The 27,292-nt window shown below is 43.1% G+C and overlaps 1 non-coding gene across 1 annotated transcript; it reads right to left on the bottom strand.

Moving 5' to 3' along the window:
* Positions 1-7,282: 7,282 nt before the first annotated feature.
* LOC111876918 (small nucleolar RNA R71) lies at positions 7,283-7,389 on the bottom strand. Its single transcript, XR_002845142.1, has one exon. It is a non-coding gene; the product is annotated as a small nucleolar RNA R71 (small nucleolar RNA).
* Between the last annotated feature and the right edge of the window lie 19,903 nt (positions 7,390-27,292).

Below are 27,292 nucleotides of genomic sequence, written 5' to 3'. Positions count from 1 at the left end.
GGAACGCCGAAATCCGAGTTATAACGAAGAAGTTATGACCCGTCGAAGTTTCACGACAGAACCGGCACGATACCGGGAAGCGTGAATAGTGAATTTACGATAGAGCGAGATTTAGCTTTAGTGATCTAAACGAAAGTCGTAGAATATGTTAAACTAAGAACATCGATAAAAAGAACGTCCAAATCTGACTTCGTATGAAGAAGTTATGAGATTTTAAACAGACCAATCCTGTCCCGGCTTGTTAAAAATATAACTTTAAAAATAAAGTCAAAATTAGCCGACAGAGTCTGAACGAAAGTTGTAGAGTACGTCTTCACCTACGCGTGGATATAAAGAACGTCAAAAACGGAGTTCGTATGAATGAGTTACAAATTATAATAGCATATTTACGTATTAAAATAAAGTATAAATCATGTATACGTACACATATATATATACATATGTATATATCATTAGAAAGGTATCGACGATGCGGTCATTATAAGACTAATGTTGAGTTCTTTCGACATTAGTTTAGTACATGTAACACCGTAAATTTCAAGAAATTTTTTTTATTTAAAATGATCATTTTAATCTTAGAACACTTGTTTAAAATCTCATTCATAATTGAATTACAAAACATAGCTTCATTTTCTCTTGCATAGAAAACCAGGATCCTCCAAAGTATGACTCTTTGTCTGGTGTGTACAACCAAGCCGGTGCCGTCCCGTGATACTGAAAGAAACCTAAAACAACATAACACAAACACTGTACGCACGAAGCTTAGTGAGTTCCCCAAAATACCACACATGTAACACATATAAGCCACTCGAGGCTATAACTCTATGGGTCCGTGCACCCAACTCTGTGAACCCTCAGGTTCTAACTCTAGGAACCCTTCGGTTCCAACTCTGCAAACAGGCACAGCATAAATCACATAGAAATAATGCAGTACAACACATATCATACATAGCATACAAATACTCTGTCACATAACTTTGGTTACATACTCAAGGTAAAGTATAGTGAGGAGACTCACCTCGCGTGTCTCGAAATCTCACAACCCTGGGAATCCCTCTTGCCCGATTCTCCGAGCTCTAATCCTCCTATAACATCATGTGTCCCTAGTTAACACTTTATATCTCTAATGTTGACTATCCCTAAGAAGTCAACACAGGTCCACTCTGGTCAACGGTCAACGGTCAACTTTGACCGGACTCGGCGAGCGCTAGGGCGACTCGGCGAGGCTGCACGTTCTCACCAATTCTCTAAGATTCCCTTTCTACACGTCGAGTATCCCCCTTGACTCGACGAGTTCCTCCTGGAAGAATCGCGGGGCCACCCCGACTCAACTCGCCGAGTCTGAAGAACAACTCGGCGAGTCCCAGTTAATCTTCAAGCTACTCGCCGAGTCTGTTCATCGGACTCGGCGAGTCCATGCCATGCAACCGCTCAAACTGCTTTCTAAGGTCAGATCTGCTCCGGCAATTCATAGGTCTGGCCTTCCTAGACTGGTTCATCACGTAAAGTCCTTATTTTGGTGCTCATAATACACCCCATGACTCATAATTTACATTTTGACCTAAGGCATATGGATTCCAATCCAAAACCTCCATTGATTCCCGAAAAGCTCAGGCATGGGACATTCTGGACTTCCAAGGGTCCCAATATAGAGTTCCAATCGCTTGGGGGACTAAGGAAACACTCAATCTAGCCACAAAAGGGCTCAATAAATCCTAAATCCATATACACATCAACATAGAAGGGAACAACTCGAAATATTACCTGAATAACGCTGCTCTGTGTCCCCAACCCTCAGAATATGGCTTCTCCTGCTGTTCCCTTAACCAAGCCTCCTCCTCCTTGCACAATATCACTTCCAAGATCAATAATGGTCTTCTACCTTGCTCTAGATGCTCACAATCGAATTAGGGTTTCTCTCAAAGGACTAGGGTGAACAATGACGGCCATAAGGCCCCTGATATATGTCCAAACCTGGACGGTTAGGGTTTCGCTAAACAGCGCGGACTCGCCGAGTCCATATCCGGACTCGTCGAGTCCAGTCGCGAATCCGCGACCAGATCTGCGATCCTACTCGGCGAGTCTGAGCTCCAACTCACCGAGTCCCCTCTTAAAACACCCAAAATCATAAATATAACAATACCTGGAATTCCGGGCTGTTACAGTACAAATATCATTAAATCCATTTATAATAGTATTATAGAGGGGTGTTTAGTTGTTTATATAACTAAAAGGTCATTAAGTAATTATGGAGGGTAGTTTTTGAAAATTCAATTAGTATAAATAAGAGCCTTGGGCTCTCATATTTCTTGCACCATTCTCTTGATTCAAGAGTCTTTCTCTCCTTATCCCCCGAGCATTTCGGTCCCTCGTGATTCGACTTCTCTTTTTGTAGCTTAGTATAGTAAGGTGAGCGCTGAAGCGCTGCACGAATCTTTCTTAGAAAGATTCAGCGACGAAGTTCTGCCCCTGCAGAGCCCGACTCCTAGCTAAAACCCCCTTGTAAGTAAGTTATGCTTACCTTATTTTAATATAGATTATATTTAAAATTAGTATTGTTATTATGAACTTATAATAAATATTTGAGCTATTATTATAACTTATATAAGTGTTGTTATAATATTTTTTTTAACTACTCGCAGTACGGGGAATCTGGTTTAAAGGGCCGCATAGGGTTGTTGGATTTCAGAAGTGCTATATGCCAAAATGGTCCTGCCCTCCGGTGTTTTATGTCTGGCCCCTGTCTGTACATAGTGGTTGGAAAATATTGTATAACGCTTATATAATAATAATAATACTAAGACTAATAGTTGGTCACGGTAAATATTAGACTAAAATTTAGCGATAATAATGCTAGGTTTCGTCGAAGGAAAATAGAATCGTTAGAAGCAAGCGCTGCCCGATTTTGGAATCATCACCTTAACAAGTGAGTGCATAGTTACTTTCAACTTACACATAGATATGAAGTATTTTATATAAATTACGTGCTATGTGTGCATATTATCTGAATACTTGCTATCTATGCTAGATGAACGTTGTTATACATGTTTTCAATGATTTAAACTGTATATGTATTTCATATCTACGAAAATGTTGGGGTAAAACATGGGTAGATGCAATAGGTGATGTGTGATAAAATGATGAGAGGCCTCGATGTTGATGTTGTTGATTCTGTCATCTAGCGGAGTATCGATGACGACCACAGACTCTTCTAGACAGTCCAGTGGAACACTAGCAGGCTCGCAACCTGTAGGTGTTTGTGAACGATATGTTCACCGGTGTACTCCATCCCCCACATGGTTGCCTTTAGGACATTTATTGCTGAGGAATCCCCTTAGCAGTAGTGTCCGTCCCGATGATGATCCTTAGGCTAGGTCCCTTATGATAGGTGTTTAGGGACGTAAAGTGAGGATAACGGGAACGGGTAATCGGGTTATTGTTGATCGATGAAATTAATAAACTTATTTATTGTGGGTTGAAAACCCTATGTGCTCACCAGGCTCCCAAGCCTGACCCACTCAGTTTTATGTATTACAGGTAGTGGCGCATGAGCATAGGTGTGATGTTTTGGACGAGGGATTACGGATATAGGCCTGTAGATATGAAATAATGTAGTAAGGCTTATATTGTACTGTTTATGCTTTTGATCTGTACGAACATGACATCCCGAGTCTTTTAATGAAATACATTTCTATGGAAATGCTTTTGATAAATCTTTATCATATTTTTGTTTTGGGACAAATTCCGCAACCCTTTCATTTAAAATGTAACTCTGATTTTTAAACAAAGCATAAACAAACCGGTCTTTTATGGCCGTGATTTTGGGGATGTCACACTGGGCGTACTCTTGAATTACGTTGGGCATAATTCCGGCTTCAATCTTCTAAATTCCGTAACTTTTGCGTATGGGCTCCGTTTTTCGCGTTCTTTATATCCACGCGTAGGTGAGACTATGCTCTACAACTTCATTTAGACTCTGTCGGATAGTTTTTACTTTATTTTTAATACTATGTTTTTAATAGGTCGGGACTGCTAAAGTCCGTTAAAAATTCATAACTTCTTTATCCGACGTCTGTTTTCGTTTGTCTTTTTATCATCTTACTCCTGTTGTGGAGACCTTCAACTCTCGTTTAGGTTGCGTTAGCTAAATATCATTCGATCTTTAATTCGAGTTTTTAGCTCTCTACTGCTGTTACGAAACATAGAAAATTCGTAACTTCTTCATACGAGGTCCAATTTGGGCGATCTTTTTATGTACGTTTACGGTTTAACGAACTCTACGACTTTTGTTTAGATACTCAAGGCTAAAATGCATTTTATTGGAATTTCACTTTTTACGTTAAATAATGTTTTATCGGGTGTGTCGTCACTATTTGAGTGGTCATAATTTCTTCATTATAACCTGGTTTGTTCTTTATGTTTTTGGAAATCTTGGCATGATATCTAACATTTGATGCATCCCAATATAGATTTTTGACCACTTTATTTTTTTTACGCTAAACTCGTTGATTCCAAATAGTTTCGTTGTATTTGACTTTTGAGTGTTACATTGCTTTGGAAAAATATAGGGTTGTCACACACATGCGATGTGACCCGTCCTTCTTCTTGACAAACAGAATCGGGGCTCCCAAAGGTGAGCTACCCATCCTGATGAATCCCTTGTCTAGCTGCTCCTGCAGCTGCGTAGACAACTCTTGCATCTTGGGAGGAGCCAACGGTTATGGTGCCTTGGCTATCGGAGTCGCACCAGGGACTAGGTGGATCCTGAACTCCACCTGTCGCTCCGGAGGTATCCTAGGAAGCTCCTCGGGGAATACATATGCGAAGTCCCGCACTACTGGAACATCGCTCACCGTCGCCTTACCCGCCTCCCGGGTATCCATAACATAGGAGACATACCCAGCGCAGCCCTGCTGTAGGTAGCGCCTAGCCCTCGCTGCTGAACATATTGTGGGTCCATGTTGTGGCCTCTCACCGTGGATCACCTACTCTCCCCCACTTGGGGTCCTGACTTGCACTAACTGCTGTGCGCAGTCTATCACCGCCCCATTAGGGCTCTGATATTGCCATATTTATACTTATTTTTAGGCAATATGTAAGTACATTTTATTAATAAATTGATAATATGTTTAGAATAATGATACTTATAACTTTAAATTGTTATTTTCAGTCAATATAAAGGATTTTCGAAGAGAGGGACCAAAAGTGACAAAATGTGGAACATGGGAGGCTTGAAAGACAAGAAAAGAATAAATTCACGATAAATACTTAATTCACGACGTGGCATGGGGTTTCCAGAAGATAGACATCTCGACGCGGAGAATTTCCTTGGAGGATACGGATTACTTGAAGCCCACGACGTGGCACTCCTCTGGCCACGACGTGGCACGGGTTTTTGAAGATTATATAAGTTCTCCTGATTATTACGAAAGGGACAAGCTTTTGGTAGAAGGAAAGAGTTCCAGGAGACGATTCAGAGCGAAAGAAGGGTTCTGGAAGAAGGTTTTCAACACCAAAAAGAATAGAGGTTTATATTTTAGTTAAATAAGAACATGTCTTTCATTATTTTTAGCTGTGTTGGTTTAGTTGCTATGATGAGCAGCTGAATCTAGCTACTCTTGTTTAGCTAGATGAAGCTTTAAACTTATGAATAGTTATACGTTTATGGATTAAGTTTAGTTGGTAAAAATTGCTTGTGTTTGACATGTATAACCTAGCATGTTATTATTTGTTTTTCTAATTGCTTGATTGCATGTTTTGTGTAGCTTAGTGACCATTAAACTGCATGAACCTGTTTACCTAATGATTTAGTGAACATTGAATTGTTAGAGCTAGGATTGACCAATCTTAGTTAGTAATTAGAATAAATAACGCTTAGGTGTGCTAGAGAACGTGTATTGTGATCATAATTGTGTTTATACAACAAATCTTACATAGCATATTTACATTCATAATTAGTTTTGTGTTTATTTATGTGTGAACATACATGGTTTGACATGAATTAGTTAATTATTGGTAAGTTAGAACTAAATTACTAATAAAACTAAAAACCAACTTAATAATCCGTAATCATTAGCTAGCCATAAGGGAGAAGTGGATTCAAACTAAACAAGAGTGTGTTTTTATTTATTGAATTTAATTTAATTTCATATGATCTTGTAAAACAAGATAAAACCCCTTTTAAACTTGTTAATAAATTAGGTTAATTTAATAGTAAATAAATTAATTAGAACACCGTTCCCTGTGATCGACACCCGACTTACTCAAGCTATACTATAATCTAACTAGGTACACTGCCTATAAGTGCATAGTTAGTCAAGTTTGTTAGGTTATAAATATTAAAATTAGTGAGTACTTTTGTGCACATCAAGTTTTGGCGCCGTTGCCGGGGAACGACTTAGTTTTTAGCTTATTTATTTGCATTAAATTAATTGATCCTTCTTGTGGAGTAAAAAACCACAAAAAGTTAATTTTTCAGCAAAATAAAATTTTTCTGTCAATCACAGAGTCCACGACGTGGCCATATACCTGCCACGACGTGGACAGTTAAAAAACTAAATTTATAGTTTGAAGCTAGTTTTTCTTATTTTAGTTCAGTTTTACGTATTTAGTTTAGCAAGTTGCAGGCGTTCATGACCAGAAGCTCAAACACACACTTGGTGCCACCACTAGAAGATCCCGAGTCTGCACTTCACAAGAAAAGACGCCCTTACAAGAATTGAAGTCAGATTTTTCTAGGAAGTCGGGAAAGAGGACAGGAGAGTCAAGTTCATCAGCGAGGCACAAGAGCAATCTTGAGCATTTGGATCATACACCCATCCAAACCGAGTCCGAAAGTGATACCGAGCCGGAATTTGAAGAACACAAGAGCGAACCCGAGAACGAGCCAAGGAACGAGATGGCAGCGATTAAAGAAATCTCCATGGGAGCTTACAAGAAGCGGATCCGAGAAGATGTGGGTCTCGGTTTAGTCCAACCCGCAATACCTGCCACTGCCACATTCGAGCTGAAGGGACACATATTGACTGCACTGAAGGACATCCCATTTTTCGGGAAAGATCATGAGGATGATTTTAAGCATCTAGATGAAGTCAACGACATTGCAGATTACTTCAATGTCCCAAATGTCAACAGAAACACAGTCTTGCTTAGGATGCTTCCCATCACTTTCAAAGGAGCTGCTAAGGAGTGGTTAAAGGCACTCCCACCGGGTACAATCACCACTTGGGCTCAAATGCGTGAGCAATTCCTGGACCAGTTTTGCCCGCCATCCAAGATAGCCAAACTCAAGAAGGCAATAGCCAACTTTGACCAACAGCCGGGGGAGTCACTATACGAAGCATGGGAGCGGTACAAGGGCTTGCTCAGAAATTGCCCTCAACATGACCTAAATGTGCAGCAAGAGATGTCAATCTTTTATGATGGGGTCAACGTGATGACAAGACAACTCCTTGATTCTCAAGGACCGTTGACAAAGAAAAATCCAAGGGAGGTCAAGGAGCTAATTAAAGAATTCGCGAAGCACTCTCGCGAATACCACAACCCGAGGCAAGATGGAATCAAAGGCGGTGGAGGGGCCCAAAATGAAGAAATAGCAGCTGTCATGGCCATGCTGAATAATATGGATCGCAGGATAACACAAATGGAACAGTCGATACATGCCTAAAGAGTGGGTTGCGAGAGATGCAGTGGTCCACACTTGACCAAGGACTGCAATGTAGATGAGTTTGGGAACAGAAAAGCTCAAGTGTGCTACTCTAGTGGGGATAAGTTTGATGAGGACTGGAGGAAACCGAAGAAGGAGTGGCTGCCATATGAAGAGTACAAGAAGCAAAAAGAAGAAAAGTATAGGCAGACAGGTCGAGGCCTTTATCAAAAGGAGCAGCCACCAGCCGAGAAGAAACCCGACCTAGAGACCATTTTGATGAAGTTTATGGAAGCTTCGGAAAAGAGACACGATGCCACTGATTCTGCCATTATGGAACAACAAACTATGATAAAGAATCAGCAAGCCTCCATCCATAACCTTGAAGTACAATTTGGTCAACTAGCCACTTTAGTTCATGAAAAATTATCCCCGAAGAATCCCAAAGTAAAGACCCAATCTCACGTAATGGCCATCGATACTGAAGAAGATGCAATCTCTAAGTTCCTGGAGGCATTGGAAGAAGAACCGCAGCAGCCCAAGAAATCAAGGATCGAAAGTAGAGAAATTGCTGAACCAGGCTCGCCACGACGTGGCACTCCTCTGGCCACGATGTGGCGTATGTCTGATCAAAAACCCTTTGAGCCCGTTCCAGCTTATCAACCACCTTTGCCATTTCCCACCCGAGCTGCACTTAGTCTATTGGAGAAGGAGCATTTAGAGTATGTAAAGCATGTGAAGGGAATCCCAATTAATACCCCCTTTATCGAGTCCTTATCCAAAGCTCCTGAGAACCAGAAATTACTGCAAGACTTGATAGACACTCGAAGGCAATTAAAGAAGCAGTCTATAGTGATTCTAAGTGAACAAACTTCAAAATCTGTGTTGGGAGAAACACCAGAAAAGATGGGGGATCCTGGACGCCTCACTCTTCCATGTGAGTTTGGGAATAAAATGAAGGTTAATGCTTTAGCCGATTTTGGGGCTAGCATTAATCTGATGCCTTTTTCATTTTATCAAAAATTGGAGATTCAGAAGATGAAGGCTACAAAAATGAAGATTCACATGGCGAATCGTTCGGTGATACAACCTCGTGGCATCGTGGAGGATATTTTGGTAAAAATTGGAAAATTTGATTTTCCAATAGACTTTGTAGTCTTGGACATGAAAGAAGATCCGGATGTTCCAATAATCCTTGGTCGTCCATTGCTTAACACTGCTGGAGCCCTTGTTGATATCCGCGAGTCTAAGCTCACTTTGAGGGTTGGAGATGAACAAGAAGTATTTGGGATAAAAGATGACTTTCAAGAAGATAAAGAAGAGGTGTTCACAATTAACAAAGAGAATGAACTAGAAGAACTAGAAAAGCTTATGGAAGAAGAGATAATGACAGTTCATCGAGTCAAAAGGACAAAACCGAGGGCATCTGTTCCATATTTGATTGAAGTCATAGCTTACAAGAGTCCACCTTCTTGGGTGAGCAAAGAGGATGAGGAGATAACAAGTGATGAAGAGGAGGTCACTTCAAGAGTAACAAAGCCGGTGGTGAAAGAAGAGGAGGCTACTATGGAGTGCAAGGAACAAACTAAGGGCACAAAACGAAAGCTTGAAGAAGAGGGCAAAGCTAAAAAGGAGAATTCAAAGAAGGCATATAAAAGGCGAGTTCAAGCTTACAAGCGGTGGTTCAAGGAACAAAAGATCTTAATGGTGGACTCTTCAGAAGATTCAACGTAGAAGGCACGGAGTCCAGCTCAAGACTCCAAGAAAAAGAAGCGCTTCTCGGGAGGCAACCCGGATTTGGTTTGCATTTTCTTTTCTTTTAATTTTTTTTAGGAAAGACATCAACTCATCATCTAATAACTAATAATTAGTAAAGAATTAGCTATGGGGAACTTTAAATAATGAATGAAATGCAAAGTAATTAGTTAATATGTGAGACTTTATTAAAATTTTGCATTTGGGCAGTTTCCACAACGTGGGCATAGCCAGCCACGTCGTGGGTCAAATTGAAAACACGGGACCAGATGACAGATTTAAGGTCCACGACGTGGGCATAGCTAGCCATGTCGTGGCCTTTAAAAAGTAGGGGGGACCATTTCCTTAAAACCCTTTGACCGATAATTCTCATTCCCCACTTGAAAACTGCCGCACGAACGGGAACAGCAAAACCCCACAACCAATTTCTTAATCTATTTCAAATTTCCTTGCAAGATCTTGTCAATTTACTCTACTTGGTATGTATTCTACTCATTTTTTGTAGTTAGTTCTTCCAATTTCAAGTTTTCATGGTTAGGGTTTGTATGATTCACGAAATTGGTTGAATCTAGTGGTTGATTTTAGATTGCATGTCCCTTAAATGTCCATAGGAACAAACCCCAAGCACTAATTTTGGTAGAAATGTCATATAAATGGACCGATCCAAGAACTGTGACCGACTGCGGCCCACGACGTGGCGTAGCCTGGCCACGTCGTGACTTCTGGCGGAACAGCATAAATTGTTTTAATGTTTTGAATGTTTGTTGTTTTGGTTTGATTTTGTATGCAGAAATGGGACCACGACGAGCTGTTCCACAGGAGGAAAACCCGATAGATGTAGCAAGTATACATCCCTTATACCAGTTTCCTCAAAACATTCCCCGACCATTGTTAACTACTTATGAGAATCGGTTAGGATGGCTGTACAATAGGGAGTTTGCGATAGCCCCAATTATCGATTGGGGATGGCTTGGTGGAGTGGGAATAGTGGCTGAGTTGGCACGCTATTGGTCGAAAACATATGAAGGGGACCAATTTTCTTTCACTTGTCACGGGTGGAAGAATTTGTTTGCCATCCAAGAACCCGTGTACCGGGAATTGTCGGTAGAGTTTTTCTCTACCGTATGTTTCGAGGAACGCACCCTTGATTTCACCTATAACCGGGCACTTGTGTTTCGTTTGGGTGGTGTTTATAGAGAGTGTAGTCTTCGGGAATTCGCTTGGCGTATGGGGCTTTATACCAAAGTGGAGACGTAATCTCTGTTTTTCATACCGTTCTTGCTTGGATGTGTTCGGGATTTTACTCCCGGCATTATGGATGTGCAGTTCTGGCAGGGCATTTCTAGCCATGAGTACAATACTCGTGACTCGAGTGAGTCACAAATTCGGAATCCTGTTTTCCGATTTTTACACCGCCTTATCACTTTTTCAATAAATCTTAAGCATCATGGTGATAAAGTCCCTATTCAGAATCTGTTTTATTTATGGACTCTTATTACCCCAGGAGTTTGCTGTGATTTACCTTATATGTTGGCAAGGTTCATGGGGAAGAAAGCAGCCAATTCTAGGCCCGGGAGCCCGATTACTGGGGGGCATTTGGTTACTCGCCTTGCTAGGTCATATCATATTTTGACCCATGACTTTGTGAGGAATCTTACTCGATTCCCAGACACAGACTTGACCATTCAAGTCTTGGGTGTTATGCGGGCGGTGGTGAATATCGGGGGTCGTTTTGTTATACCGCCGATAGATGACGAACAAGAGGAGGCGCAGCCAGGACAGCAACCACCATCCAGACCGCGGCGTCGGAATGTGCGGGCTAGAGGTGAAGTCGAGAGAGAGCGTGCTGCTTCCTAGTATGTGCAGGGAGTGCCCGCCGACCCTTTTCAGATTCGGGTGGGAACGTATTTGGATAATCTACGGGGGCATGCCATTTACCATACCCAGCTTACTGAGGGTATTTATTCGCATTTGGGTTTGACCCGACCACCTTCTATGCCACCACAGTATCCTTATTTTCCGACATGGGAGGAGCTATGGCGTCCGCAGAATGACGGGGCAGTGCCAAGTGGAGCACAAGATCAAGATGATGATTGATTTTATTTCTTTTTCTTTTCATTTTGTTTTGTTTTTGAGTAGTTTTTAGTTTGAATTTGGTGTGTAATGTAAGCCATTCTTAAACTATGATGTTACTTTTTTTATTTCTTTTGGGTTGTTCCATTTTTCAGATTAGCATTGGAATTCTAAGGAGCATAGAAGGTTAACTTTCGAGTCGTGTTTGTCTAGTCAAGGAAGCTTAGAGTTGTGAGTTGGAACCCACAATTCAAGATAAGTGTGGGTGCATTAGTAGGAGAGAGGTTACAGTTGGGAAATATATTTGCATAGAAGCGTCTTAAACCATTTAGACATTGGTCAAGTTGCTAGAGTAAATGAAACAAATAAGGTGTTTTCTGCTGATGTCCAGTTTCCGCGATGTGAAATTCTTGCGCCATGTCGTGGCGCTCTTGCAATTTGAAGAAATTAAGCAGTTTGGTGTTCGCGCTTTCATCCCATATCACGACGTGGCCAGTTACCTGCCACGACGTGTCCCAGTTTATCATTGCCCACATTTTTACTTACAAACACCCACTTTGAAGACTTGAAGTTTCGAGTCATGTTCGTGGTTTATTTACCTATTCACCCAGTTCTACACCGAGTTTCTATTTTTGAAGTCCATATTCAAAATACACGTTTTCCATACTTTTGGAGATGCTCACGCCACTATCCCAGGGGAGTCTGTTCTTTCTTCTCCTTTTTCTTTAATTTTGATTTATTTTTATGCATACAATGAGGGCATTGTATGAAATAAGTGTGGGGTAGGGGTAGAAAAAGTAAATTGCTAGATAATCATAGAATTTGATAGTAAAAATTGAAAATTTGAAAATTGAAATTTTTAATAATTAAATCTAGTAGTAATAATTTGAGCTATAATTGCTAGTATTATGTGGGATGATCCAATGAAAGTTCAAATGTTTAGTTGAGCCAATACACGTTATAGTGCATTTGTGGCCTCCCTTATTTTAGTGAAATCCTGGAACAAAAACATAACCCCGCTTGGTTTGAGGGATGCAATATGTTTAGCAGCCTAAACCTGAAGTGTATCCAGGAAAATTATTATCATCAACCGATAAAGGTTGAGGTTGAGCGCCTCTGCTTAAGCATGTAGGTTTTGAGTAAAAAAAGAGAGGTACATGATAAAAAAAGACAGAGAATTACGAGAAAAGTGGTAAGAATTTTGTAGCAAATAAAGTGAAGATCAAAAGATCAAAATTCCAAGAAATTCAAAAGTTGAAGATACCAGAAATCAAATCAAATAAGGTGGTGAATTCAAAGAAATCAAAGATCAATTGTCAAAGAAATGAAGAATTCCAAAAGAGCTCCATAGTGGTATCAATGATTGTAATTCAAGATTATGTATGCTTAGGTTGCTCAACTAAAAATACCTTGAGGATAAGGAGGTTTTCTGCGGATGGATTCAGAGGGTTGCAAAAAATGAGCATTGTTCGGAAAAAATGGGCGAGTGTTTATGAAGATTGTGAGTATTTAAAGTATGGGGGTACTTTACGAAAATTTTAGACACAAATGCATGCGTTGAGGTCTTGGCATAATGGCTGAACTAGAGTCGGATTGTTCTGTGTGGTGTTAGTAATTAAGAATTAAGTTTAAATTTGCTTGGGGGCAAGCAAAGCCTAAGTGCGGGGTATTTTGATATTGCCATATTTATACTTATTTTTAGGCAATATTTAAGTACATTTTTATTAATAAATTGATAATACGTTTAGAATAATGATACTTATAACTTTAAATTGTTATTTTCAATCAATATAAAGGATTTTCGAAGAGAGGGACCAAAAGTGACAAAATGTGGAACATGGGAGGCTTGAAAGACAAGAAAAGAATAAATTCACGATAAATACTTAATTCACGACGTGGCGATGAAGCCCACGACGTGGAATGGGGTTTCCAGAAGATAGACATCGCGACGCGGAGGATTTCCTTGGAGGATACGGATTACTTGAAGCCCACGACGTGGCACTCCTCTGGCCACAACGTGGCGCGGGTTTTTGAAGATTATATAAGTTCTCCTGATTATTACGAAAGGGACAAGCTTTTGGCAGAAGGAAAGAGTTCCAGGAGACGATTCAGGGCGAAAGAAGGGTTCTGGAAGAAGGTTTTCAACACCAAAAAGAATAGAGGTTTATATTTTAGTTAACTAACAACATGTCTTTCATTATTTTTAGCTGTGTTGGTTTAGTTGCTATGATGAGCAGTTGAATATAGCTACTCTTGTTTAGCTAGATGAAGCTTTAAACTTATGAATAGTTATATGTTTATGGATTAAGTTTAGTTGGTAAAAATAGCTTGTGTTTGACATGTATAACCTAGCATGTTATTATTTGTTTTACTAATTGCTTGATTGCATGTTCTGTGTAGCTTAGTGACCATTAAACTGCGTGAACCTGTTTACCTAATGATTTAGTGAACATTGAATTGTTAGAGCTAGGATTGACCAATCTTAGTTAGTAATTAGAATAAATAAAGCTTAGCTGTGCTAGAGAACGTGTATTGTGATCATAATTGCGGTTATACAACAAATCTTACATAGCATATTTACATTCATAATTAGTTATGTGTTTAATTATGTGTGAACATACATGGTTTGACATGAATTAGTTAATTATTGGTAAGTTGGAACTAAATTACTAATACAACTAAAAACGAACTTAATAATCCGTAATCATTAGCTAGCCATAAGGGAGAAGTGGATTCAAACTAAACAAGAGTGTGTTTTTATTTATTGAATTTAATTTAATTTCATATGATCTTGTAAAACCAGATAAAACCCCTTTTAAATTTGTTAATAAATTAGGTTAATTTAATAGTAAATAAATTAATTAGAACACCGTTCCCTGTGATCGACACCCGACTTACTCAAGCTATACTATAATCTAACTAGGTACACTGCCTATAAGTGCATAGTTAGTTAAGTTTGTTAGGTTATAAATATTAAAATTAGTGAGTACTTTTGTGCACATCAAGTTTTTGGCGCCGTTGCCGAGGAACGGCTTAGTTTTTAGCTTATTTATTTGCATTAATTTAATCGATCCTTCTTGTGGAGTAAAAAACCACAAAAAGTTATTTTTTCAGCAAAATAAAATTTTTCTGTCAATCACAGAGTCCATGACGTGGCCATATACCTGCCACGACGTGGACAGTTAAAAAACAAAATTTATAGTTTGAAGTTAGTTTTTCTTATTTTAGTTCAGTTTTACGTATTTAGTTTAGCAAGTTGCAGGCGTTCATGACCAGAAGCTGAAACACACACTTGGTGCCACCACTGGAAGATCCCGAGTCTGCACTTCACAAGAAAAAGACGCCCTTACAAGAATTGAAGTCAGATTTTTCTAGGAAGTCAGGAAAGAGGACAGGAGAGTCAAGTTCATCAGCGAGGCACAAGAGCAATCTTGAGCATTTGGATCATACACCCATCCAAACCGAGTCCGAAAGCGATACCGAGCCGAAATTTGAAGAACACACGAGCGAACCCGAGAACGAGCCAAGGAACGAGATGGCAACGATTGAAGAAATGTCCATGGGAGCTTACAAGAAGCGGATCCGAGAAGATGTGGGTCTCGGTTTAGTCCAACCCGCAATACCTGCCACTGCCACATTCGAGCTGAAGGGACAGATATTGACTGCACTGAAGGACATCCCATTTTTCGGGAAAGATGATGAGGATGCTTTTAAGCATCTAGATGAAGTCAATGACATTGCGGATTACTTCAATGTCCCAAATGTCAACAGAAACACAGGTAGCGCTCCTCGAATAGCCTCAGTATGCAATCCCTAAAAACTGCTGATGCTCGCACCGATCGGTCGTCGGCAATCTCAACCTCTAATGGGAAATCCAACATGCCCAAAGACTCAGGGAACCTCTTGCTAAGTGCAAGAGAAACAAAAGATCGAGTGGCACCTGAATCGAACAACACCTGTACTGGGATACCGTTCACATGGAATGATCCTAAACATGTATACATATAACACATCAATATCATACGCATCATATAAATAAAAACTAGGGAGAAGGAATCATACCCGTCACCACATCGGGTGCGGCGCGTGCCTCCTTGGTAGTCAACTGGAAGGCTCGGTTCCTCATCACTGGAGCCTCCACCTTGCCCTGCCGGCCATCCGTAATCCGCAGGGTCGCTGGAGCTGATGCCTTCACCGGCGCTGCTGCTGTTAAATGGGGATATTGGCCCTTTTATGGCCCTACTGGTTGTAGTGGAAACACAACAACTTTGATGTCTAAAAAGTGGGCGCAGGGGTGGTACAATCCTTGCTGAAGTGCCCCATCTTGCCGCACTTGTAGAAGCCAGACGTTCCCGATCTACAAATCCCCTCATGTGCCTTGCCACATTTCCTGCAGCGGCCTCGGATCTGTTGGCCTTTCGGCCCAGTGTCTGATCCCTTGGGCTTCTTCTCGAAGCCCCAGTCATAAGTCCCTCCTCTACCCTCCTCTTTCAGAGGTGCTCCAAGTCAATCTCTCTCCCTCGCTCTACCAATCATGGAATCTAGGGTCGGACAAGCTAAAAAGCTGACATGCTCTCGAATGTCGGCTCGCAGCATGTCGTGATAGCGGGTCCTCCTCATATCCTTATCTCATGCATATTAGGGCACCAACAACGCCTTCTCCCGGAACTTGGCGGTGATATCCGCCACTGTCTCAGTCGTCTGTCTTAAATCAAGGAACTCCCGAGCCAGATGTTGAAGCTCCACTGCGAGTGCGAACTCAGCCTTGAACTGGGTCATGAAATCTGGCCATATCATAGCCTCAATAACAGGGGCTCCCAGAGAGTCACCAACCGACTCCCACCAATCCCTGGCCCTGTCCCTCAAACACCCTGCCGCATATCGAACCTTCGACCCCTCAGGCCAGAAGCTAGTCAGCTATGCAGACTCAATGTCTGCAATCTATCGTCTGGAAACAATGGGGTCCATCGCCCCATGGAAATCTGGCGCACCACTGCCCCTGAAGTCTTTGAAGGACAATGTGTGTGATCCTGATTGGCTGGTTGCCATGTCGCTCCTGAATGCCTTGAGGCGCTCCTCCATCAGCTCTACTATCCCTTCCTTGATTAACCCAAAGATAAACGGTGTCGCATCAAGGATGCCTCTAGTGACCTCCGATGCGATAAAACCGTGCAGCTACTCATCTACTGGCTCGGAACCCGAACCCGAACCTGATCCCTCTCCTGAACTGCCAATTGCTGGTCTAGGGCATAACACCACCATTCTGAAAACACAACAATGACAACCGTCAGAAATAATGATATATCTAGAGGGATCACATCTACTACAAGTTCCCTGGTCTTGTCTCAGCCTTCCCCGATTCAAGTACGGATCCTCTACTTTCAGTAGTACGGGCCCATACTACCTTCCACATATATCCGTACTTTCCTCCAGAACTGCCTTGACTCCACCAAGTCCGCTTAAGGCCTCTTTGTAATACCAATTAGCTATCACCTGAATACTATCACATGCAACGAGTCTCGGATAATCCTTCGAGTGAGGGACTCATCCCTACCACGGTTAAGACTCAGACAAGAGCTACACAATAGGGTCAAATCCAATACTCTAAGATTATTCAACCCCGATTGCATGTGACTTTACCGTATTCACCTAATAGCTAACTCCCATTACTCAGAGTCCTACAAAGCACAAAGCAAGTAACGTTTAGACAAAAAGCGAACAAACTCAAGCAATTCTATTCACATAACAAGAATTTGTACTAGCATGTGATGTAAGCTCATAGAATCAGGCATAACCTAAACAGGCTATCCTATCTCTGTCTAATCAACACTATCATGCAGCTCAAAGCAAATATAACAGGCACATAAGGCATCCTTCCTAGATCCTTAGTCCTAATCTAGCATGCTGTTCTACTAGATGATAATCATAACATAAACTTGTATGGGTACATTGGGGAAAACTTACTTTAGCTCGGCCGGTGGCGCACATCACACACCTTGTTCTTTCTCAAAACTCTGTAATTTAGATTTTAGCAAACCATTTTCATTTTAAAAATCTTTTAATCCCTCGGTTTGAGTCCAAACACTGGTGTGTCTGAATCCCTCAAACCAAGGCTCTGATATCAACTTGTAACGTCCCAAATTTCGAGTCTAAAAATTTCAATTTTGATATAACGATTTAGAAAACATTTATAAGAAAATGTCATTAAGTCATATCATTTTGTAAAACCATAATCTCATGTCTGAAAATCATGTCGTAAATATAGTAACAATGTCAGAGTACAATCCCAAGAAACCTCATAGTGCGGAAATTCAATGTGTGTGTATGATGTGCAGCTACCGCACCGACTCCTTCCCCTTCGCAAAATAGGTACCTGAAACAAGACTGAAAACTGTAAGAATGAAGCTTAGTGAATTCATCCATCATACCCCATACCATATGTAACACCATGTTTTTCAAAGCAAAATTTTTCATTTAAATAATCAATTTAATATTAAAACACTTGTTTAAAAATCTTATTCATATTCGAATTACAAAACATAGTTCCATTTCCATTTGAATAGACAACCAGGATCCTCCAAAATACAACTCTTTCCTCGGTGTGTACAATCGAGCCGATGCCATTCCGCGTTACTGAAAGAACCTGAAACAACATAACATAAATACTGTAAGCACGAAGCTTAGTGAGTTCCCCAATATACACTTACGCACATACGCCCTTCCAGGCCCGACCTTCCGGTCCATGTGTCTCAGGGGACTTCCGTCCCTGCTGGGTAAACCTTCCGGCCTTACCCACGCCGACCTTCCGGTCCATCACACATCATATCGCCTTCCGGCCCATAACATAATGCCTTCCGGCCCATAATATAATCGCCTTCCGGCCCATAACATACATAGCACATATAACAGATAACTTAACACATATAGCATACATATCACATATCATATCCGACCTTCCGGTCACACAGTCAAACCCTTCCGGGTACAGTATAGTGAGAAGACTCACCTCGCGGACACTGGAAGATAACAACTCCTGAAATCTCTTGCACTTGATCCTCCGAGCTACAAGCTCCCTGTCTCATCATATATCTCTTTTTAATACTTCTATCTTCCACGTTAACTGACCCTAAGAAATCACACCAGTCAACTCTGGTCAACAGTCCATTGTCAGCTCGACTGGACTCGGCGAGTTCCCTGGCGACTCGGCGAGTCTGGTCGTCCTTCAATCCTCTAAGATTCCCCTTCTACTCGTCGAGTATCCTCTTTGACTCGACGAGTCACTCCTGGAAGAATCGCGGGGCCACCCCGACTCCACTCGCCGAGTCTGAAGAACAACTCGGCGAGTCCCAGTAAATCTTCAAGCTACTCGCCGAGTCTGATCATCCGACTCGGCGAGTCTACGCCATGCAGTCGATCGAACTGCTTCCTGAGATACATATATTCTCGAATATACAAACATGGGACCTTCTGGACCTCTAAGGGTCCTAATACAGGGTTATAAACGTTGGATAACAACACAACAATCCATCTAATCTCCAAATGGGTTTCACAAACCCTAAATCCATGCACACATTCACATAACAGAAAATAATCCGAAAGGTTACCTGAATCATACACTCTCAGTGTCCCCAAGCCTCAAAACGTGATTCCCTTGCTGTCCCAATAGCCAAAACCTTCTCCTTCTTGGACAATAACTTCCTCAAATCACCAATGATCTTCAATCCTTGTTCTGGATGCCCACAACCGATTTAGGGTCCTTCTCAGTCGGCCAAAAGGCGAACAATGGAGGCATAAGATCCCTTATATACGTCCCAAACTGAACGGCTAGGGTTTTCCACGGAACAGCGTCGACTCGCCGAGTCCATATCTGGACTCGTCGAGTCCAGTCGTGAACCCGCGACCAAACCTGCGACCCTACTCGGCGAGTCTGGCTCCAACTCGTCGAGTCTCCCCTTTAAAACACCCCCAAAATGCAATTTAACAATACTTGAGATTTTGGGCTGTTACAATTCTCCCCCACTAGAATTAGACTTCGCCCTCGAAGTCTCACTCTGAAAATAGCTCTGGCTGCTGCTCCCGCATCTCACGTTTCGGCTTCCCTAGACACTACCGATCTCTTCCGAGGCCGCTACTGAACCAATACCAGAGGTACCTTCTTGTTCCTTAGAACCTTGATATTCCGATCTCCGACGGCCACTGGCCTCTCGACGTAACACAGGCTCGCATCCACCTAATCGTTCTCTAGTAGAACCACTGCTGACTCATCCGCTATACACCTCTTCAATTGCGACACATACCAGTGTCATGGATCCGTCCCAATTTCGTTGGCAGCTCCAAACGGTAGGCCACCCTTCCTGCCTTCGCACCTTCACGAAAAGACCCAACATACCGGGGCCCCCCACTTACCCCACTTCTTGGATCGAAACACCCCTTCCCAGGGAGAGACTGTCAGGAATACGAAGTCGCCGACCTGAACCACATGCTCGTAACGGCGTCTGCCTGCATAACTTTCCTGTTAACTCTAGATGATCACTAACTTTCTTTAACCTGCTGAGTCTGCTCTGCCAACTAAAGCACGAACTCTGAACTGCTCATCACTCTCTGCAATCGGAAATTACCCAAGATGCACTCTGCTCCAAATCTCAACGATCACTCAACCCATAAGGGTTAGGGAACCCTGAACCATCCTATCCCCGATCCAAGGCCCACTTTGCCCATTCCGGACCGACTGAGAGATCCATTCTCCCTCTCAGATCAACTCTCACAAGTTCCCTCTTGCCATCACATACACATACTGAACTAGTCCCAACACTTGCAGGTTGAAAAACCCGATTCACTGATGATATCCTCGAACATTCCCCAAGACGAACCACTGATATCCGTCCTATACCCTGATCAGAATCACACTGAGAATTCAAGATTCTCTATTCCCTTGCATCCTTTCTGAGTCTCGTCAGTCACCCCAACCCGGATGGGTTCCTACTTCACTGCCGCAAACACGATGCTCGAAACCATACTTGAAATACTCTAACCATAACTCTGCTCTGCAGCTTTCACTTTCGTGAACTTGCACCCCTTCGGAGTTACACCTTCCTCTTTTCCTTTTTCCAAGGAACCCTCTTGGCCATAATGCCACTCCACCCGGTGCCACGGTGCTCGCCCCAAGCGACACCACCCTTTTCGCGTAACCGCTATCCACATACTCTGGTTCCCATTGCAGGGGCTCTCAATCCCATGCACTCTCTCCACTCATCAGAATCACTGCCTCAGCTAAACAAGATCACTAACCCGGGGCCAGACCTTCCAATGCAATCACACTGCACATACATCATCCGTAATCTCAAACTGATCCAGCAATACCAACAGAGTCTCCAGCATGACTGGACCGACTCTCATAACACATACCAGCCACTCGAGGCTATATCTCTGTGGGTCCGTACACCCAACTCTGCGAACCCTTAGGTTCTAACTCTGGAACCTTCCGGTTCCAGCTCTAGAAACATGCACAACATAATCCCGTGGGATTAATGCAGTACAACCCATCACGTTCCTCAAACATACCAATACTCTGATCACATAACCCCGATTACTTACTCAAGCTTGATCCCGGCCTTCTCTCAGGCCTTCAAAATCGAATGCCCTAGGTCTGTATCCCGCCCCGCATACCCGACACTCGCTCTCGTCGGCCTATACTCTGCGCTGACAAACACTGCTGAATCCCGGCAGCTAAGCACCCTCACATACTCATCGATCTCCCAGAGAATTTTCTAATTCTCCCCCACTAAAGCACTGACTAACTGCCACCGATCGTCATTAACGACCTCTCAGAACAATCCTGCACAAAGAGAACATTTACCCACTGACTGCTTCCCACAAGCATAAGCAACCCTCAGTAAAACACATCTCCTCCCTGATCAATCCACCCAAAAGAACCCTGTCTTTCAATCATCCACTCCACGATTTCAGATGCTACCTGACATTCAACCCAGTGCCGCATCTCCACTAACAACCCCCACGAACGATAACCAACCGAATTCTCAACAATAACCCGTAACCAAACTCACAATCTGCCCAAAGGATGAACACCACATCGAAAACCGCACAAGACTACTGACACTAAAACACCGATTATAACCATACCCAACCATCAGGGATTAACGAATGCCAAAGCGAAAACCTGGAGCACCAATCCATAACCATGCCAGACCCGCGAAACAACGAATACCGCATCGAAATCCATACAAGATACCAGCACAAACAATACGCCAAATCAATGCCAGACAATTAAGACATCATGAAAGCATCATACCCGCAGCTGTCTCCGGCACTGCTCCGTCTCCCTGTGTCGCACGCAGATAAACACGACCCTGAGCCCTCTGGGGCTCCGCTTCATCCTGTCCTCCTCAAATCCCGAATTGGCACTGACTGCCAACAATCCCGTGCACAGTGCCCCTCCTTTCCGCACTTGCGGCATGCACCACTGGACCCGCAAGCTCCGATGTAACCCCTTTTTACTCGATCATCGACACCTATGGTCTCATGATTTCCTACTGCATCTCTATACTCCACTTATTACTACTCTTGACAATTCTTGCTTTCTTACATACTGCACCCGGTTCTCCCCCACTAAGGTTCGAACCAACACCAATTAGTATACAATCAACCCACGACTATCTTTCACCAGCGATGTCGTATCTGCTCCAGAAAAGTGCTGTGCAACACCCGATAGTCCCTCCCCTTATGGAGTCAATCAATCCCCTATACTCTGAACCTCTAGCTAACTCTCCAAGAACTTCTCATCACGGCTGCCTCTAATCGTTCCACATCCCATACTGATCTAATACTAAGCACCTGCACTGCTCGATAGCATATCTGGCTCATAGACTGCACCGCAGCATCATCGTTCCTCTCATCTCAACTCATCAATCCGTATCCAACGCCGGATTTGTCCCAAGAACAGGGACTTACTCTCAACATAGACGACAACCCTCCGCACTGCAAAACTCGTCTGAACTCTTCACTGCTACCACTATAACCCAACCTGTTATTCTCAATTAGGTGTGGTGTGGTTCTCGACTACCTCAGCCCCAACTGACTGTCTGTTCACGGTAAATCTCTGTCTCGCGGTACACCCGCTACCTGATGCTCTGAGGGAAGTCATTATCGATAACTACCTGCAGGGTGTACTCCCAAATCCAGAACTGAAACACCAGACCTCTCGCGTCTTGCACACGAGCATAAATGACACTACCCACCCAAAAGGTGACCTCCCCTCTGTCGTCTGATTGCTCGACTCAACTGAAATTCTCCCCTGTCTTTGACTCTTACCAAAATACTCTGATAGGCACTCGCCCTTCCCTTCGAGGAACGCCTCTCCGTACTCAATCATGGTCTACAGGCCTGAAACCCATAGCGTCCAATCTCTACCTCATCGGTCATAACCGGATAACAAGATAGCCACAAGCATCATCCACTACGAACCATGGTACTCATCCCATGACATCCCTCCTCAACATGCTTCAGTGTATGGTACCTGAACCATAGCACCACTCCTCAATCTGCTCCAATGTATAGCACTCGGACCACAACATCTATCTCAATCTGTTCCGATGTATGGTGCCCGGACCATAACATCACTCTGTATCCGCTTCGATGTATGGTATCCGAACCATAACATCACCCCTCAATCTGTTCCTTAGGACCTTCAGAATGCCCCCTGTATCAAGTATGGGTCCTCTGCTTTCAGTAGTACGGGCCCATACTACCTGCCACATCTACCCATACTTTCCACACGGACCATCCCAGAGTTCCTAAGTAGTTGATAAACCTGCTCTTTCACCCATCTCATCGTGCGTGCTCGCTTTCCAGCGAAATCCTCTACTCTACCAGCGCACTCATTTGGCTACGTTTACTCCCTAGTCCCTTCCGCTGTCCTCCCACTTCTTTGCTATCAGCTGCTGAAGAGTTCCTAATGATGCCAGCCCTCTACCTCCTGAGTATCGTCATACTCACTTAGTAGCTGACTCCCATCATCGACAACTCCACAAAGCACAAAGCAAGCAGCATTCGAGCATTGAAGCATACATAAGACTCCCCATCTGTGGTAGCTCCACCTTCTCGGCTCATCCTCGGAAGTACCTCTGTACCCCGTAGCTTTACCCCTTGTGCGTTCTAACTAGATGCTCTCACTCATCACATACACACAAAAGCATAACGCACATATAACAGCAAACCCTAGACTAAGGCATCACAAATCAGGCCACTCTAGTCCTAAGATATGAAATACCTAGTCTGTCTCTTGCATGCAATAATATCTCATAAAGTGCATAATAGATATTTCATAATACAAAAGTAAGAGTATCTTGGGAAATCACCGTTTGGCTCTGGCTGATTGTACACACTGCTCTTTCTTGCTTTCTCTTTGAACTCTTATTCACTTTTAGAAAACCATTTATTTGGAAAACTTTTTCTTACTTCCTCAGTTTGAGTCCAGATTTACCCGTAGGCGCGTCCGAATCCCTCAAACCAAGGCTCTGATACCAATTGTAACACCATGTTTTTCAAAGCAAAATTTTTCATTTAAATAATCAATTTAATATTAAAACACTTGTTTAAAAATCTTATTCATATTCGAATTACAAAACATAGTTCCATTTCCATTTGAATAGACAACCAGGATCCTCCAAAATACAACTCTTTCCTCGGTATGTACAATCGAGCCGATGCCATTCCGCGTTACTGAAAGAACCTGAAACAACATAACATAAATACTGTAAGCACGAAGCTTAGTGAGTTCCCCAATATACACTTACGCACATACGCCCTTCCAGGCCCGACCTTCCGGTCCATGTGTCTCAGGGGACTTCCGTCCCTGCTGGGTAAACCTTCCGGCCTTACCCACGCCGACCTTCCGGTCCATCACACATCATATCGCCTTCCGGCCCATAACATAATGCCTTCCGGCCCATAATATAATCGCCTTCCGGCCCATAACATACATAGCACATATAACAGATAACTTAACACATATAGCATACATATCACATATCATATCCGACCTTCCGGTCACACAGTCAAACCCTTCCGGGTACAGTATAGTGAGAAGACTCACCTCGCGGACACTGGAAGATAACAACTCCTGAAATCTCTTGCACTTGATCCTCCGAGCTACAAGCTCCCTGTCTCATCATATATCTCTTTTTAATACTTCTATCTTCCACGTTAACTGACCCTAAGAAATCACACCAGTCAACTCTGGTCAACAGTCCATTGTCAGCTCGACTGGACTCGGCGAGTTCCCTGGCGACTCGGCGAGTCTGGTCGTCCTTCAATCCTCTAAGATTCCCCTTCTACTCGTCGAGTATCCTCTTTGACTCGACGAGTCACTCCTGGAAGAATCGCGGGGCCACCCCGACTCCACTCGCCGAGTCTGAAGAACAACTCGGCGAGTCCCAGTAAATCTTCAAGCTACTCGCCGAGTCTGATCATCCGACTCGGCGAGTCTACGCCATGCAGTCGATCGAACTGCTTCCTGAGATACATATATTCTCGAATATACAAACATGGGACCTTCTGGACCTCTAAGGGTCCTAATACAGGGTTATAAACGTTGGATAACAACACAACAATCCATCTAATCTCCAAATGGGTTTCACAAACCCTAAATCCATGCACACATTCACATAACAGAAAATAATCCGAAAGGTTACCTGAATCATACACTCTCAGTGTCCCCAAGCCTCAAAACGTGATTCCCTTGCTGTCCCAATAGCCAAAACCTTCTCCTTCTTGGACAATAACTTCCTCAAATCACCAATGATCTTCAATCCTTGTTCTGGATGCCCACAACCGATTTAGGGTCCTTCTCAGTCGGCCAAAAGGCGAACAATGGAGGCATAAGATCCCTTATATACGTCCCAAACTGAACGGCTAGGGTTTTCCACGGAACAGCGTCGACTCGCCGAGTCCATATCTGGACTCGTCGAGTCCAGTCGTGAACCCGCGACCAAACCTGCGACCCTACTCGGCGAGTCTGGCTCCAACTCGTCGAGTCTCCCCTTTAAAACACCCCCAAAATGCAATTTAACAATACTTGAGATTTTGGGCTGTTACACCATACAATCATATAACGTAAATACTGTCATGCATAACTGGGTGCCCGACCTACCCCTTCGGTCCTTTCGACTGGTAACATTGCCTAGCATATCTGGGTGTTGGCCTCCCCTTTGGTCCTTTCGACCGGGCATTGCCTAGCATATCTGGGTGCTGGCCTCCCCTTCGGTCCTTTCGATCAGGCATTGCCTAGCATACCTGGGTGCTGGCCTCCCCTTCTGTCCTTTCGACCGGTCATCAGGGACTATTTCACCCCTCTAGTACTACCACATAACATATATCACATAATCATAATCTGTCTAGCATAGCTGGGTACTAACACCATTAGTAAAACGCCGTTAGAGACTGAATCTGTAACGGCATTGTAACGTCCCAAATTTCGAGTCTAAAAATTTCAATTTTGATATAACGATTTAGAAAACATTTATAAGAAAACATCATTAAGTCATATCATTTCGTAAAACCATAATCTCATGTCTGAAAATCCTGTCGTAAATATAGTAACAATGTCAGAGTACAATCCCAAGAAATCTCATAGTGCAGAAATTCAATGTGTGTGTATGATGTGCAGCTACCGCGCCGACTCCTTCCCCTTCGCTGAAGAGGTACCTGAAAGAAGACTGAAAACTATAAGGATGAAGCTTAGTGAATTCCCCCATCATACCACATGCCACACAATCATATAACATAAATACTGCCATGCATATCTAGGTGCCCGACCTACCCCTTCGGTCCTTTCGACCGGTAATATTGCCTAGCATATCTGGGTGCCGGCCTCCCCTTTCGGTCATTTCGACCGGGCATTGCCTAACATATCTGGGTGTTGGGCTCCCCTTCGGTCCTTTCGATCTGTCATTGCCTAGTATATCTGGGTGCCGGCCTCCCCTTCAGTCCTTTCGACCGGGTATCGGGGACTATTTCACCCCTCTACTACTACCACATAACATATATCACATAATCAGAATTTTTCTAGCATAGTTGGGTACTAACTACCCCCTTCGGCCCTATCGACCGGTAATCTTGGGGACTATCTCCCCTACTGCTACTATCACATAACATCATATCGTACTAGCACATAAACATATCAGGTAGTAGCAAACCTAGATGAATATCACAAAGACAATCATCTAACATACAACTCCTACTGGTGGGCCGGCGTTGTGGCCGTAGACCCACCGCTACTGGAAGGTAACTCACCTCGTATGAATGAATGCTGTCAATCTGAGTGAGAAACCTCTGTCTGCTGCTCCGACAAATCTCCAGCTATCATTCCCTTAAAGACACTTAGTCAGAAGCTGATAACTACTCTTAGGGTAAAATGACTATTTTACCCATAGCCAAAGTCAATATCCGAGTCAAAGTCAACTTCTAGTTGACCTGACTCGCCGAGTTGGGCCGCCAATTCGCCGAGTCCCTATTCTTTCATATGTCCCCCACCCGACTCTACTCGTCAAGTTTAGCAATGACTCGACGAGTTCTCCTTCTACAATGACATCGAATGAACCTTCATCTGACTCGCTGAGTTGTATGAACAACTCGTCGAGTTCGCCTTCATCCTATGAACATGTCCAGTCTACGACTCGCCAAATTGTATGAACAACTCGTCGAGTCTATCTTCAAGAGTTGGGAGATTTCCTTGGACTCGTCGAGTCTGTTCATACACTCGCCGAGTCCTATGATTTCCTTCAGCAATTGAGCTGAATGCCC

The sequence above is a fragment of the Lactuca sativa genome, chromosome 9, assembly GCF_002870075.4.
Source record: "Lactuca sativa cultivar Salinas chromosome 9, Lsat_Salinas_v11, whole genome shotgun sequence".
Taxonomy (NCBI): Eukaryota; Viridiplantae; Streptophyta; class Magnoliopsida; order Asterales; family Asteraceae; genus Lactuca; species Lactuca sativa.
This window is presented reverse-complemented; position numbering and strand designations above follow the sequence as displayed.